This window comes from Helicoverpa armigera, chromosome 21 (genome assembly GCF_030705265.1).
Source record: "Helicoverpa armigera isolate CAAS_96S chromosome 21, ASM3070526v1, whole genome shotgun sequence".
NCBI classification, from domain to species: Eukaryota; Metazoa; Arthropoda; class Insecta; order Lepidoptera; family Noctuidae; genus Helicoverpa; species Helicoverpa armigera.
In genome coordinates, this window is record NC_087140.1 from 4,720,383 (window position 1) to 4,738,711 (window position 18,329).

Here is an 18,329-nt window from a genome sequence, read left to right on the forward strand (position 1 = left end):
CCTTACTAATATTAGAAATGCGAGAATTATGTCTGTCTGTCCAGTATCGAAGCTGGTTGATTCTTAAATTAATATTAAGTATTAAACATTAAAAGGGAGGACCGAATTATTTTCCACGTGGCTTTTCTCAACTTACTTGAGATCGGGAAAACCGCTGGTGTGAAAGCAGTTATTATCTGTCTAGCCTTTTCCCTACTACGCTGGGATCGGCTATCAGTCTAACTGGATGCAACTAATTATCTACCAGTGCTTTACATGAAGTGTGAAAGAAATAAAATTTTGTAAAGTAAAATACACGAGAAAGTCAGATCTTAATTTTTATAGAAATACGGCTCCTTTAAAAACAACAGACGCAATAAAAAAACAAATAAACAGACAGGCTGCTAAGAACGGCTGTTTGTGCCTGCCCTAGCAGAAATGTTCCGTTTGAAACAAACGATGCAACTCTCCTATAATGACAGCGGCATTTTAAAGCTTCTGTGTTTCTACACCAATAGAATATGAAAAATCTTCAGTATGTTTTTATAGCAGTACACGTTTCAGCGGTATTTAAGTGCCGCATAAAGAATAAGAAATTTAAAGCATCTTTATCGAACTTGTCATGGAACTATGTATATAATGAATTAGATTGTAACCGAGCCTTCGACTCATTCTATGAGGATTTCAAACTGTTCTACGATCTCTGTTTTCCTATATACAGAGCCAAAATAAAGACAAATGTGCGCTCCCCGAGATGGTTGACTACAGGTATTAAAACTTCCGCTCTAGCAAAAAGGAAACTTAGATTCAACTGCTATAAAACCAAAGACTATAATAGTAAATTACATTATATACAATATACTAAAATCTTTAAAAAATGTATAACAGATTGTAAAAAAAAGAATAACAATAGGTTTATTGCGAACGCGAAAATAAATGTAAGGCAACGTGGGATGTCATTGGCGATAAACTTGATAATACTATGAGTGTCCATGATATAAAAAATATAGAATATAATGAAAATACTATAAATGATCCAGTAGAAATAGCTAAAGCATTCAATGAGTTTTATATTACAAAAACAAATAAGCGTAACAAGAATAATCCTAACTATTCCCTTCTTAATTCAGTCGATTCAACCATTTATTTATCACCTTGCACTGGAAGTGAGGTAGTGAAAGCAATCAAATCACTGAAGGATACGAATGCTGTTGGTTACGACTCTATATCAACTAAAATAATTAAAAAATGTCAAAATGAAATTGCAACAGTACTTAGTTATCTTATTAACCTTTCATTTTCTGAGGGCACTTTTCCTGACAAACTTAAACTTTCAATTGTAAGACCACTGTATAAAAAGGACGAGAAAGAGAAATTGAATAATTATAGGCCTATAACGCTAATACCCATTTTTTCTAAAATTTTCGAAAAGTTAATGCACTTTCGCATAAGTAGTTTCTTGAATAAACATAACATCTTATCTGATGATCAAAATGGGTTTCAGAAAAACAAGTCAACTACGCTTGCAGCCTTTTCTTTAATAAAAAATGTGACAGAATTTCTAGACAAGAGGAAGCGAGCCTCTGCAATCTTTTTTGATATGTCTAGCGCTTTTGACTTTGTTGATCATCAAATCCTGCTACAAAAATGTGAATACTACGGGATTCGAGGAAATGCACTGCAGTGGTTAGCTAATTACCTAAGAAATCGAAAACAATGTGTAGAAATTATTCGCGTTGACAAAAATCTTATTTCTACATCACACAAATCTCCTTATCAACTAAATAGTTTCGGAGTCCCCCAGGGAAGTGTATTCCTCTTCTTTTCTTAATATATATTAATGATCTGCCACAAGTTACAAATTTTAAGTGCACTCTTTTCGCAGATGATATTTCCATAGTAGTACCTGAGTATACCAAAGATTTTTCTGAATACAAACAAACACTTAACAGCACAATAGAAAACGTAGCAAGCTGGCTCAGTGAAAACAACCTCACAGCTAACATATCTAAAACTAAAATTATCCAGTTTAGGAACTACAATAGCAAAACTCAAAATTTAGAAATAAATTATCGCGGCCAAAAAGTTGAGGAAATCGATGAAACAAAGTTTTTAGGGATTTTCCTTGATAAACATTGTAATTGGAAAGTGCAGGTAAATAATGTTTGCAAACGTATCAACAGGTTCGTGTATGCTCTTAGAAAGATACGTAAACTCGCATCTGAGAAAACTGCACTATTAGCATACCATGGATACGTAGGCTCAATTTTGAGGTACGGAATTTTACTATGGGGTAATTCGGTAGACATTAACAGAGCATTTATATCCCAAAAAAAGTGTATTCGGGCAATAAGTGGTATTAGTCCAATGGAGTCCTGTAGACCATTCTTTAAAAAATTTAAAGTGCTCACGATAACATGCCTCTACATTTATGAAGTTGGGGTATTCGTTAAAAAACATGGTAGGTTATTCGAGAAAGTTAGCGAAACCAGAAAGTATTTGTCCAGAGACCCGAGTAAGTTGGTTCTTCCTATGATGTCGACTACTTTGTTTAAAAGGAACTGTTATTGTATGGCTATCCAAATATTTAATAAGCTACCTAAAACTATAAGGGAACTACCACTGTATAAATTTAAGAATGTGCTCAAGAAATGGCTTCTAGAGAAATGTTTCTATTCTATGGCCGAGTATATGGCTCATAAGGAAAAAACTGTTTAGGTTAGGTACCATAAATTCTTAATATTGTATTGTTAGTTTTTAAGATTTTAAATTGTTATTTGTTTTTAATTTTAGTTCTAGCTGATAAATGCGTTTTTTATTTATATTTGTATGCCGATGCTACGGCGAAACATGCAGAACTTATACCTAACAAATGTTACACCTATGTACCCCGTGTTTCATACAAATAAAGATTCTTATTCTTATTCATAAAACTTAATATATTTAAAAACAAGGCATAAACAAGTTGAGCAATTGCAATCGGACATTTCTATGGAACACTGTAGCCTATATCTGTTGGTTTTCCAACTGCTATTTTACGGCATACGTATGTATTAATATGGCATATATTTTTTTATTACATAGGTGAAACTCCAATATATTCCTCCATAGTCATTTCCTTACCAAAGATAAAGTTTACAGAACGGTCATATAATTAAACCTACCCTTCCTCTGATAACTGAGCCAAGAAAATTTATATTAATTATTATGAACCCTTAAACCTAAGTTAATAGTCTATTAAAGCCAAACTGTTAATAGACCGTTAACCGAAAGTGTAATATAATTAAAGTTATTTTTATCATAGGCCGTATCGAGGTTTAGCCTTGATAAGTTTTATGGATAATAAAATTATGGTTATAGGCAGAATATAATTTTGGCATGATTTTTATGGTTATTGACATTCTATGGTGTCTGTTTATGTGTTTATATTGAACTAGCTGCTTTCCGCGGTTTCACTCGAATCCCGGGAGAACTACTTCGCCCACCTTGTCAAACTAGTCTATGTTATTTCTCAGGCTCTATATATTACCTATATGTGTCTACAATAGAAAGTGTAACTGAAATTTAAACTAAAAAATAGTATTTATTCGATTTGTCTCACATTGGGATATATTTCCTCTAGTTGATTGGTGTGTTTTCAACACACATAAACCAAAAAAATATCTTTTTCCACTGAATAGATACTCATATCTATGTAGTTTTGAGAAACATCATTAATGCCAATACCGCTTTTACCAAATATAGTCACAAATGCTAATAAATTGGGCTTTTCCTTATTATGACAAAATATTTATTAATAACATTTAATATTGAATTAGGTATCTTATTTATTACTAAAAATGATGACGCAAATATTTGTATAGGTAATAGTTACTATGTACACTTCTGAAATAAATACCTAATTTATGAAAAACTTCTATTACTTCTAAGTATCAAATCTTTGAACTTATTTATTTATACTTTGTAGTATTTTACACTTTCAACTTGGAAGGTGAGTGGTTCTGAAAACGTAAATCTCCGCGTCGTCTTTATAAAAAAAAGTTGCCATTTAGAGCTTTTAAAAGGTTAAAAATATATTTTAAAGTTCTAAAATTCCCTCAATATAAATTTTACATTAAAAAAAATGTAACTAAAAACACAAACTAAAAACAGGTTACCTAACAGTCATCAACTATGTATATAGTTAAGTTAAACTTACCATAAATACATCTACTAAAAGAAACCTCCTTACAATAAGACGCAAAATAAAGACAAAATAAAACTTTGTAAGACAAACAAGAAACGACAAAAGTTAGGGTGAAAACACCCGTTATCATCCATGGCGGAACAAACTGCGGAGCAATAAGTTCGCTTTGTCAATACTAACGGGTCATTAGGTCAGATAAATGGCGCGCGATGATTGGATGTGTCCAGTTATTGGGATTGTCACCCTAACCTTAGTTACTGAATAATGGGCTATTGTTTACAATTTTTTTTCCGTTAAATGAAAATAATAACAAGATACTGAAGGGAAGAAACTACTGTGTAACATTTTGCATAAAATCGGTTCTTCGAAACATACAGACAGAATTGAGACAAATTGATAGATTGCTGGGGAGTTTGTCCCAACATTTCTTCTTTCCAGTAAAAACACCTAGGAACTACTAGGAAGTGGTGAAGGGCGGGCGTTTTGGGGGCTGTCGTTTGTAAACTTGACTTTCAAATAGTGCTCAGAATTTTCAGTCTATAAACAAACAAAAAAAACTGTATACTGTTTAGAATAAAAATACAAAACTACCTGAAGAATTATTTAAATTTATTTTCTTTTTTTGGGTTGGCTTCAGAAACTTAGTCAAGTAAGTATGGAACACGTCCTTTGGGGTAACAAAGTTAGTTTTCTTCCTAATATTGTTTAGAAAGTTTATGATGACGGGTTACTTTATTCATGGAAAGGTGAAAAAAGACCTCGACCGAGATACGGAAATATTTCATAGAAATGTATAAAAATGTAATATATAACTCTATATTAGGGGCAGAGTATATGTTGAGAATCAAGTTAAATAAAAAAATATGTCAAGTGCAAGTCGATTTGTTTTCAACAGTGGACGTCCTGAGGCTGCGATAATGGTGAAAATATTGTCCATTAATTACCTTAATAATGAACCAGTGTGGCAAAAACGAGGGGACCATGGGTTCAAAAGTAGCAAGTAAGTTATTGTGAATAAATTTTATTATTAAAATACAATTTGTGATCTAAAATAAAATAATATATTCGATTAAATTGCAGTTTGTTTTTCAGAGCAGGGTTTTTCCTTGTTATGACCAATTCGTATATGACATAATTAAATTAATTTTAAACTTTAATGATGCAATAATTCCTTAAAGTGTAGCTTTACAATCAAGACAATATAAATAATTGATGAGCAAGTTCTTTTAACTCAGTGTCTTGTTTAATTCGGACTTGTCAATACAAAATGAAATCTTTGAATTTGTTGGTTTTACTGTTTGTAGTATTTTATACTTGCAAAATGGAAGGTGAGTGGTTCTAGATTCCATTGTTTAAAACTTAATTTTCATTCGACGAAACTAATAATAAAATGAAAAAAAAAATGTTAAATGAATTTTAACTTTTTGTAAAAATAGCTGCGGAAAAGCGAGTATTTTTTTTACATAATAATGACTTTAAAGAAAAGTTAATTTGATCGTAAACCCTATCTATTTAAAGTTGCTTTTTTGAAAAAGACAATCGTTTTGATGAAACGTGTACCATATACTTTGTCATGTCACATACTTTTGAAGGATAAACCTACTTTTCTTTATAGCGTCTTTATAGATACTTTTTTATTTTGTGATACAAAATTTAACTTTTAAACTAATTTAACTTTGACTTTTCTTTTCAGTGGAAGCTAACATCATGCCACTTTGGCGAATTCAGTGCAGCTACTACCAATCTAAGATGATTGACGATATGCTAAGTTATGGATTTGATCATGAAGATGAATTGATTAAACGCTTTTGTGCTGAACATAGAAAAGGCGTCCAGTAAATATTCCTTTCAAAGCAAAAAAATCGTCTCATAAAGGTTGTAACTGTTTGTTTGTAACATTGTTTTTGTAACATAATTTCACATGTCACATTTTTATAAGCTGTCTAATATATATTTATTACATGATTAGTATTTTTTTTGTAAACTAACATATCATTAAGTCTTTATTTTCTTTGGTAGAGAATGCCTTCGTCACGTTATGTCCGCCAATGCACCATTTTTGTAGATAAAGTATAAATAAAAAAATACATACCTAATGCAGAAGGGATTTGGTAAATAAAAATTAAGCATGACTTCTTTTTATTTAATACTATTTGATTTCCTGCGGTTTAACCCACGTTTTTTTTATAATATATTTTAAAACGTACCTAATTGTAGGTGTTTAAAGAAACAAATTAATATCAAGTGCTGATAAAAAACATGATAAATAGAGGAACAATGCGAAAATAAATCACGCTTAGGTAATAACAAATAAATTCCACCACTTTTAACGCAATAAAAGCACGCGATAAGCTCAAAACGCCAATCTGAATACTTAATACAATAAACCGATACTCGATACCGATGCTCGATATCGATAATAATATCGAGTGCAATAAATGGGAATCGAATAAACAATTATGTCCGATTATATCGGCATTCGAGCAGTGAGTGCAATCCGGTGTTCGGTGCTGTTAAATAGACTTTGTTTTAAATCTGCAGATCGTTAGCATTTTATATTGGATCTGGAACGTTTCAATAGGTAGTTATGTCTATATATATTTAATCCTAGTTTCTGTCAGTGGTTTCACCCATATTCCGTAGGAAGTAGTAAAAAGTCACCTACACCCTTCCTCTAAATATAAATGGGTTATCATAAGGTTGATGTGATATGATAATTATGATGATACAGCCAATAAGTAGGTATCACAATTAATGTTTTTGCACCGTTATAATTTTTCGCAAATCCTGTAGATCTGCATAAAATTATTCTTAACTATTTGTATTAAAAAGGTGCGTTTTCATTTTTTTTTTAAGTAGCCCTTAGCCAGCCTGTTTCATAAATAATAAAACATGCATTTTATTTCTGCTCTGTGAAATAAATAATAAATACTGCCAGCGATAACGTTCTTCATAACATAAGTAAGTATCGGTAACACGAAACATGCAATTCTTTTAAATATAAACCTCATTTTAATTACCATAAAATATACAGGAAAACTAAAAAACAACGATGTTTATGGAAATAGGTCGGTAATCAGATTTATTGAATCAGAAAATTATTTCTATTAAAAGAAAGAAAATGTGAAAGAAATACATATATGCGTGCATTTAATAACGTTGCACAGTAAACGAATAATAAAAAATATCATAAAATTAAATAAAAGGACATACTTGCCCATGAACAAAAATAAAAGCAAAACTCTCAATTACGATCCGTAAAAGATGTGTAGGTATTGTATTTTTTCAGCGATCCTAGCGAACGTTGTTCTCCAAAAAGTATCGAAAAAAAAACGATTCCTACGACACTGGAAAAAGTCTCACAAAAACACGTTGTACCAACAAAACCAGCGAATCCAGCAAATTGCTGGATTGCAAAACTGTTTTCAAATAAACTGCAATCTTAGGCTACTAATCCTGCAGCGCTGAATCAAGCGGTACCAGCTAAAGCTTTTTAGCGCGAACCAAATTTCACTTGCAAATAATTCGCGCTCTAAATAACGTGCTGCTTTCGAAATTTGAATTCCTATTTGTAGAACGTTCTTTTCTTTTATCGGATTTTTAGGGTTTTAATAGAGTTGTGTTGTGTTTGAATTTGGAAAGTAAATGAGTAATGTAGTATACATACCTACTTTTACTAGACAAGGTTCCATGTGATTTTACGTATAAGGTAAACGTACCAATAGTCGTCGGATTTCGGAAATCACTGACTTTGAAGCGCTACTGTGTGTTAAATATTCAATAGAAAATGAAAATTTTTGCATGACGTGATAGAGTATTTATTCATTATTCTAAGTAACTAATGTTTTTTTAATTATTTTGATGGGTTTATATACTTTTTAAGGCAAAAGTAAAAAAAGGGCGATTTGTACCAATAGTCGTCTGATTTGTACGGATACTCGTCAAATATTCCCAGTACTCGTCAACTTTTAATGCTAATGTAAACTCTCTGCTCTTGAACATAAGGTTCAAGTTATGTACATTTTTTTGTGCTTGAATTTGTTAAGCATACTTGTGTTTTTGAAACATTAGGTAGGTAGATAGATAAAAAACCAAATTCCTATTTAGAATAGTAGTTCATAATCTGTTAGAAGAGCAGCTATTCAATAAAACAGATACATGGTTGCATTTTAATTTATATTCCTATCTATCAAACGCTTGGAATCACAAAACCAGTTTATAAAATATATGTTATATTTCTTAATCATAATAACCATGCAGTCATGTGCATATGTAGCACGAGTAAAAGGGTATGATTTAAGCTGTCACCAATTTAATTCATTTTGTGTTTCTTAAATAATAGGGTTTGCCCTCAAAATAGTAGATTTGTCACCAAATGTAGTCACCAAACAATATAATATCAATTTCACAATAAATTACCGAAAATCATGGAGATATGGGGTCAAGTACCAAATAAATGATTTTGTATGTATTATAATAGGTTTGTCCTAACAGTATTTAAGCAAACTAATTTAAAGAGATCACCAATAAATCATATATTATATTACTAGAAAATTTCATGAAGGTCTAAAAATGTAGGGTGGTCGTCATCATCCTTTCAACCAAAAGAGTCTACTACTTAACTGGCCATGTGCCTCCCCCCAAGGGCTTTAGTTTCCACAGGTAGTATAAATATATTTAAATTAAATTTCTAGCTGAATAGTAAATAAAACACTTAATCAAAGTCAAAATAATCAATATTTATTGTTAAAAATCTCGCTGCCCGCGCCCCGCATTGTATGATCGTACCTACAACCAACCTACAACCCATTCGTCGAGGCCCGAAAGCGCGCCAATTTGTCTTCCTTCCCTTCCTCTTCCCTTTGAACATATTTTTATTAAAATTATAAACTGATGTATTAAATTGGTAACGAATACATTATTTTAATAACTGAACGAAATAAAATGTAACTACTGTATTGGTGACAAAATAACAAATAAAAAGGAGTCGCAGTCAGGGATCGATTAATCGATTTATTTGGTGACAGATCTACCATTTTGAGCACCAAGCTATTATTTAAGTAATAAAACTATTATTATAAGAACGAAGTTTATATTCATGTAATGCACTACATTTTTTTTGGTAATCCATCTCATATTTTACACATTATATTAACAATAATTTGCTAATTCATACATGGGAACACTCTTTGTTTATCTGAGAACGAAAATATTTCGTGGCGATAGATCTATTTATTAGGTGATACAACTTGATGACAAATATAAATTTTGGTGACAAAAAATATAGTTCCCGAGTAAAATAATTACTTTTAAAATATTTAGTATTCACAAAAAATAAAAGCCACATTCATTTATATAGCTTTCCGCGAAATAATTAGGTGTTTTATATATATATAACAGAAAATAAAATATGATTAGGTACAACTAACCGTTTAAACCCAATAATAATAACATCTAATTAGCCCCACAGGGCATCTGAGGCGGATGACGGGGAGTAGCGACCCCGCGGGGCTATATATCCGAGTGCTCCGGGGAGAGTATACTGTCCCCCATCTCCGGCCTGCCGGAGTGAAGGTCTCCCGCCTCTTGGCTTGCCTTCATTGGCCGACCAAAGTGGAGTCGCTAGTGCAGGGTTAGCAGCCCTGCTCGTAGGGTAGGTGCCCCGTAGTAAGTGGCGAGTGGGCCGGTGATGCTGGACCCACAGGGAGCGCGTGATCTGCGTTTAAAGTCCGCCGAGGTATCCTCACCCTTCATGCCGCTCATGTACCTGTTGCCCTCTTGTTGCGATTTAGCGACTGATTCCCGGGGGCCCAGTAAGTGAGGTGGCGAGTCTCCATTTAAAACATTGTCATCGGCAGGTGCCATAGTTCCACATCATCATCATCCTCCGAGCCTTTTTTCCCAACTGTGTTGGGGTCGGCTTCCAGTCTAACCGGATTCAGCTGAGTAACAGTACTTTACAAGAAGCGACTGCCTATCTGACCTCCTCAACCCAGTTACCCAGGCAACCCAATACCCCTTGGTTAGACTGGTGTGAGACTTACTGGCTTTTGACTACCCGTAACGACTGCCAAGGATGTTCAAGGATAGCCGGCACCTACAGTTTAACGTGCCATCCGAAACACAGTCATTGGTGTCATTGCTGGATATACTTAGAAAGTACATACAAACTTAGAAAAGTTGCATTGGTACTTGCCTGACCTGGAATCGAACCCGCGCCCTCATACTTGAAAGTTTAATATTGGCCCACCAGGCCACCATAACTTTTTTTCCAGGTGCCATAGTTCCTATAGTTTCCTCCATAGTTAGCAATACTTTAGCACAGAACCGGAGATTGTCCTTGGGCTCATTTCTATAGTTTATATATACAGGGATAATCGTCGGTTTTGTGTCACCATTTCATTAACGTTGTCTCAAAAGGGCGTTTTAAATTTTTTTGCTGCATCTGATGTTGTGTGTGGGCCCTTGATTTACAGCTTTTATGACTTTTAAAAGGCCCTGTTTTTTTTGCGACGTTAAAAATCATCAAATGACCCCTCCCGCTGTGGGTTAGCAGCGGTGAGGGAGTGTCAGACTCTTACTGACTAAAAACCGTCGTGTTCCGTCGTGGGCCTTTTATGTACCAGGGCCGCGGTATCTCTTTCGAACAACCCGCAGCCCCGGCAGGCCCTGCTGGGCCCCACTGGGGTTGCTGACATCTCTTTGAGGAGCGCGTGGAACAACGCGCGCCGTCGACACGAGTCTGTCGTCTAAGAAGACAGAGGGACGATGAGCCACCCGAACTCACCGCCATTAAAAGGCCCTCTTGCTTGTAGCTTTCAGTCATGATCTGCTATTAAAATTACAATCATGGAATCACTAAATACAGACAATTTTAAATAAAAAAATCTTACTCTTTACCAATCAATATCGAATACGACAAGCAAAGAAGTGATAGCGATGGAAGCTATGTCATCTTAGTTTTAAAACTGATTTTAATATTTTTTGCGTCAAAACTAGTTGGATGACATAATTTTTATACAGGCGCTATTAAGGCACGTTAGGGAGACGCGCTACAATACGCGTGACCAAATGCAGTTATTTCGAAAAAAAAACATAGTGTAAGAACAGACAATTTTTGTTTGCCACAAATTGTAATCCAAGCGTAGTAGAAACAAAGGCTAGTGCTAGACCTACTTGTACCCAAAGCGGTAGATCTTAATCGAATGGCGGAGGCCTACAGCGACCAATATACCTGAAAAAACACTCGTAGAAAGTGCATACTGTTAGAAAACAGGGGATTTAACCATTAAGAAACATATGAATTGAATCGAATAACATGACTGTGTACGTGCATCTAGAACCAGCAGAGTAAAATTTACCCCTAAGAAAAAGCTTAAAAGATACGCAGTTTTATGAACAAATGTAATCTTAACCTTAAATATGTTTGTTCTAGACAGTTATCAATTTTGTAAAAGTCCCGATATTAGCTATTTATTCGCATTTTGTACTGTAAAACACAAAATATCCTCATTATGACGAGTTTAGGTGCAACTTTTGAGCATGTCCCAGTAGTCGTCATAATAATTGTAAAATTGACGGGTTTTGGGTCAAATGGGAGTTTTGAAGTACCAATAGATGTCACATTAAAAAAATATATCTTCTATGTTAAAAGTATTCCAAATTGCATATTACATCGCTAGCAAATAAACTTAACTATCTAATTAAACAAAGAAACATACCACAGACCTCACTGGAGTTATGTAAATCAAAACATAAAACCACGTGCTGAGTTTCACTTTTGACAGCTGAACTTCACGAAAAAACGATTTTGTTAGGGCACACACGTTTCAAATAACATATCTTAGAAGCCGTGACTGTTTAAACCCCGTATTGTTATTTCAATTGTGCAATATATTATCAAGAATATGTTGGTATATAAACCGGCCCATTTTAAGATCAGTAGAAAATAATAATAAAAGTTTTAAGATTAATTGACGACTATTGGGGCATGACGACTTCACCCGCGTTTACCTTACTTATATTTTTAATTGGCATTGTGTATATTTTCGGATAAAATTAAATATTTATAATAAATTATATGACATTAAGTAGATAGGCACGCTAAAACTACAGAAGTTCGTTCGAAGAAAAAAACATAAAACAAAAAAATAAAGGAGGAAAATTAAATGCTACGAAAATATCAACTTTCATTCAGAAACTGGCCATTGAAAACTGTCAAGTATTGGAAAGATTGCAATTAATTTCAAAGTTCGACAGTATTGCGGTTTCATTTACAGCAATTAGTCTTATTGCTTTCGAAGATTTCAATCAACTTTCAAGTTTAATAAAGTCTCGTTATTGAATTTGTGAAGAAGTTAAAATTTTGTAAAGCTATGTTGATAGGAAATATTGGAGTTTTAAATTTAAGAAATACTTTGGTTCAGCTACTTTACCTTTTTAGTGTACCTAACACACCATTCATTATTATTTAGGTTTTTCCGAAAATAGTAATAGTTGAGAATAAAATAAAGAAATATCGCGATTTTTGCTATTTTTTTTTTTATGATACATATAATACATTTAAAACAGTGCTGTTAAAATAAAGTACTTAGTGTTAACTAGCTGCATACTAAAGTCGTAGTAATAGTACCTACCTACAGTAGATATAGTCTGTTACCGTTACCAACAAAACCCAAGTACTAGTAACCCGATAACTACACCATTAACCTAACCCTATAAAGAATACTGACAACCCCGACCTATCCTGAGGTCAATAAAAAACACGCAAGCCGCTCTTGTTAATATGGCTATATAACCCTCATTTTCTCCGAACCTATACCTAAGTAGATCGTCTGCAAATATCACTATAGTTTCATTCAAAGGCAGCAGTAATACACTTTCATTACTGATTATATATATATCATAGGCGATAGGAGCCCATGTCCCGCAGTTTGTTCGATCATAAGGTTAAACCACGCTTGGCGCGGTTGATCCGTGGATGGGTGTTCAATCGGGTTTTCCGCAATAAAGGTTAAGGCTGCTTTCAACAAACTAGCATAAATCTACACCGGAATAAGAATTTACTGCAAAAATCTCCATAAAACTTATCTCGAAAATTAAATTGCAATAAAATTAAGCATGATTTCGAACCGATTCAATAAAAATGAATCGTTTTAAGCCCAGTGAGCTAAATCAATAGCTTGAGAAGATAAAACAAATGAATTCACTTCGATAACATCATGAACGTTTTATTAATTAAACTCTTTTGTTGGTTCTTTTTTAAGCACAGATATTGCACATTTTATTAATAAAGTGTATATTATATTATACGATGGATAATTTATAAACACATAATAAAAAAATTGCTTTATTTGAATATTCATATGATTCACTACTGCTCACTGATTCAGTAAAATCTTCACGTAAAAATAGATTTCGAAGCATCTCTCAAGCGGAACCACAAACTCTTTCTTATGAAAATATTTACTTTATCTCTTGTATTCAAAAGAACTATTCAACTGTAAACCGTTGTAACTACAGACTTTCTTCAATATTTCAAGTGTTATCGTCTCAAGCATTTGTTTCTTAAGGAAGGTACGGGTGTACAGTGCAGACTGCACACAAGCAGTCGGCCGACGGTTTACCTACTCGATCGCAGGCAACTTTTTTTTAAGGGCTTATTACACTTGACTAAATTTAGTCATCTAAATGATTCAGTCACTAAATTCAGTCAAATGTAATCGCATTTAGGAAGGTAGATTTCATTAAATCATTTAGAAACCTAATTAGACAAACCTATTTAGACGACTGAATTTAGTCAAATGTAATAAGCCCTTTAAAGAAAATTTTGCTTCCAATCAAATGTTTCAGTCGGTCTGATACAGGCTAAATACCTGATCTTGTTATGCGCGTACTACCATTAATCTTCATACTGATTCACGAGCCCAAACAAACTGTCGGCCGACTAGAAGTTTGCAGTTTACGGCTACTCTAAATAATGCAGAAAGCGTCTAGAATGTTCCGGCGGTGAGATCTCACCGAGATTCAAAAATGCAGTTGTTTTGGCGCAAAACGTTGAAATTTATATCACCTATAAAATGTTTCAATGAACAGAATTCCTTTTCTTAAGTAGAACATTAGTTACGGAGGAAATGAGCCATTTCCTTGGATACTTTAGTTTCGTTTTTTTTTTGTTGTGTTGGAGTCTTAAGAGACATTTTGGTTTGGTCTAACTTGAAGTAATGTATTGGTACATTCAGCTCGAAATGAGACTCTTTTCCTGTCCACAAACGATTTACACCAGATCTTTAAAGAGCTGTATTTTCAAGTGCTTGTATCTTAAAATATCACGAACGGGATCTTTGATTTAAGTGATCCGACAACGGGGAAAAAATGGGACCAAAAACCTTAACTATTATATACTACAGGCGGGCAATAAATAAATCAATGAAAGTTTAAAAAACAGTTCATAATATTTAAAAATTCTTTAACAGAACAAAATGAACTAAATCTAGCTAAATAAAAGAAAAGCATAATCCGAGTCTTTCTAAAAACAATTGAAGCTTCGAAACCGCCTTTGTACAACAAATAGGTCTCGCTAAAATCCTACAATTGTCATTCTGGCTATGCTCGCCTTATCGCGAGAAACGTTTCAGTTCACAAAGTAAGTCCCTGAAATATTTTACTGTCGCAGATTTTGTTCGCAGAAAAAATAAATACACTCTTTGTAAGATTTAGTGCCCCTCAAAGTGTCTTATTTTCCTCATATGGAGTGTAAATTTTCTTGAGATAAGACGGCGTGTTTGTTTGCTTATAAGAAATCACTCCGTCACTATTGCTTTTTCTGTGTTATTCTATAAACCAAACTTTCGGATTACGCTCAGATTATTGCACGAGTCTCTTTCTAAGGAAAATTTTCACTGACTTGCACCTATTTTCAGCTTCTAAAAGTGCTTGCAACGAAAAACTCAGAGCGTAAAACATAATCAGAATACCGATCATATTTCAAAGCCTTCAATATCACGCCACATAAATGTTTGGGCCGATATTTTTTTATTAAAATGACTCCATTGGAACACGGTATAAAACGTGCATAATGGGGCTATAATACCCGTGTCCGTGTAAAATAAAAAAAGGATCCATTGTGGCTTGTTACACGCTATGGTTCGCGGTGCATGGGACGTGAAATAAAAATTCAAAAGGGGTTTTATGGGTGTGCTCCCAAACATTTGAAATATGGATGCTTTTCAGTGTAGCTAAGGCATTAACCAAAAAATTAATTATGTAGGTTTCTGTATCGAAAAAAAATACTACTACCAAATTTTCACTGACTAACGGACCTCGTACCTATGTAATGAATTGGCTGTTACGATAAGTTAAAAACATGAAGTCAAAGTAAACACGATTCAAAGAGTTAAAAGGTGAAAACACCCACTAATTCAGAAAGCACTCCAAAAATGCTCTTATTCATTACCCCACTTTTCATTCACGAGCTTAAGAGGATTTAATCAAAAAGTCCGTATTTCAAAATGTGAAAAATTGTAAAGACTTGCCACCGGTGTTGCAAGCTTGGGCTTTAGTTATTTGAGTTTTTACACCTTGCAACCCCACAGAATGTAAGCCCGACTTGTCGGGATTGCGTTAAGCTTTTTTGCCTGACAATTACCGGCTATCAGGAGAAATTAACTCCGCTCCCTGTATTTAAATGAAGTGTATTTCGCTTGGAAAATGCTGTGTATATTTTAGACTGTAGATATGTGCAAAGCACAATATTACGCCTTTTTCATTATAGTGGAAGCACTTTGGTAGGCAGGTCTTTGCCACATAAGTACTTATAATCATAATTAGAGTTAAATTCTATGAATAGTCACAGAGAGGTGTTTCTTCCCTTCCCAAGGGTAACTTGCTAAAATTTGTAAATAGAAATCTTTATAATATTAATACAGATTTTCATGGAAAGTTCCATCCAAAAAGTAACAGAATAGAGAAAGCATTATTTATTCGAAGGCCTCTAAAATCTAAATATATGACTGAAAATGTCATGAAAGCGCTGTCCCTTGATATTATTAAACCCCTTGTCATTCTCTTTTATCTTCGGTTGACCAAATACAAGTACACGTCCCAAAGTACTGGCTTTTGGGATTCATGTTATGTAAACAAGGGCCTTTGTTTCGACTTGTAAAATATGGACCGATTTCTGTTAAATAAGGGCGCCGTCGAATCAGCCGCAAAAAGCCCGCGCTCCGTTGTTTAAACCCTAAAAATAAAAACGCTCAAATGCAACACTGCAACTGTGTGTAGATGCCTTTATTCTTATGTTACCGAAGGACACATTGTACAGCACACCGTAAAGTATTCAAATTCGAACCTGACTTAGAATTAATTGATTAAAGGGCTAGGCTGTCTAGAGGTATGTAGTCATTCCAGATAGTCGGAAGATTAATAAGGATGTCCGGGTTGAGGAGTTCAAGTGTTAGGTACGTTAAAGTACCAGTCTCAGCTCATCAGTCTAACCTGTCTAACCTAGAATCTGAATTACATACTTAGACGTAGTTGTGATAATGAGCTATAATTTATTAGTCGGTATGGGATTAAAACATAGGTATGTTTAGTCTTGATGAGGTAAGCTATGTATAAACTGGACAAACACTATATATAAACACATTTTTTATGCAATTTTATGAAAATTTTAAACGATATTTTACATTATAAATAACATTTTCAAAATAAAGACCTAAGATCCTCGGCAAGAAGCTTATTTTTGACAGCCCCGCTTGCCACGTTTTAAGCCGTGAGCAAAATAAAATAAATATTTTCCTTAACAAAATCATACCTAATGTAAAATGTTCTTTTTATTTTTAACGGTACAAGAAGAATCATAATATCATTTATTCGGTAAAGGCAAAAAAAAAATCGCAAGTGGCTGATATAATCATTACCTTTATGTTTTGTAATAATGCTCGGAATTATATCTTTGTCAATACAAAATGGCTTTTAATAATAGGTACGTGGAAAAGAAATCTTGATTTCAGCGCTAAACAAACGTTTTTCTTTTTTACGCAATGTCGAAAAGGATTGTTTTTTAGGTGAAGTCTTATCTGTCTTTGAGGGTATTAACCCAAAAAAACGAGGGTGAAATAAATAAGAACAATTACTTACATATGTATCTGTTTATACGATCTTACTATCACTTATAAGTATATGTTTGGAAAGAAATCCTTATACAATTCAGATGAAGTGAATTAGGAAAAGGTTACGGAGACCACGTGGCTCTGCTGAATATATTTTTAATGCCATCTTTAACTTTCGTTTTCACATCGATTTAAATACCTTTAAAATAGTAATATAGTAGTAATATCTCTTTGGTATTTTCACAGTTACAAAACTGTACGCAGAATTTTTTACGAATCGTCGGCATAGAATACACATAAAACTGTAGTCTATCCAAAACATAACCACTTAATTTAACTAAAAACTTTAACTGTTACATTTAAAGAAGCAAGTTAACTACCCTCTACTTAATGAAACCAGCTCAATAGTAAGTTAGTAAGACGTTTTATTGAATGAGCGGCGTTATCTTAATAACCTTATCTTAGAGAACGCTTAGTACGACGGACAGCGGATTGGACGGCGAATTAACATTTTGGGTTTTATTTTTGCTTTTCGTCATTTCTGGTGGAAACTGCAAGGTTTTAAATTATACCCTGTAGGCTACTAGTAGTCTAGTAATTATGTTTGTACCTACATAAAGTATTTTAATGTAATAAAATAGGTAACGAAAATTGAAGTAGGTATATCAGCAACTAGGAAGTGGTGAAAGAGGGGCGTTGTGGGGATGTTGTCTTTTTTGTAATTTTGACGTTAAAAATGCTGATCTAATTAGCCTACTTATTTATTAATATTACTTATTTATTTATTATTTAATAGGTCTAAGGTTAAAATTCAAAGGCTTATGTCATCATCATCCGAGCCTTTTTCCCAAACTATGTTGGGGTCGGCTTCCAGTCCAACCGGATGTAGCTGAGTACCAGTGCTTTACAAGGAGCGACTGCCCTGTCTGACCTCCTCAACCCAGTTACCCGGGCAACCCAATACCCCTTGGTTAGACTGGTGTCAGACTTACTGGCTTCTGACTACCCGTAACGACTGCCAACGATGTTCAATGACAGCCTGGACCTACAGT

The 18,329-nt window shown here is 33.8% G+C and overlaps 1 protein-coding gene and 1 long non-coding RNA gene across 2 annotated transcripts in view; one reads left to right on the top strand and one right to left on the bottom strand.

The window, feature by feature from the left end:
• The window catches only part of LOC110379182 (uncharacterized), a 79,077-nt gene that overhangs the window by 25,223 nt on the left and 35,525 nt on the right, over positions 1–18,329 (bottom strand). The window lies entirely within an intron of this gene.
• On the top strand, positions 5,351–6,297 carry LOC126056347 (uncharacterized). Its single transcript, XR_007511994.2, has 2 exons — positions 5,351–5,493; positions 5,859–6,297. It is a non-coding gene; the product is annotated as an uncharacterized LOC126056347 (long non-coding RNA).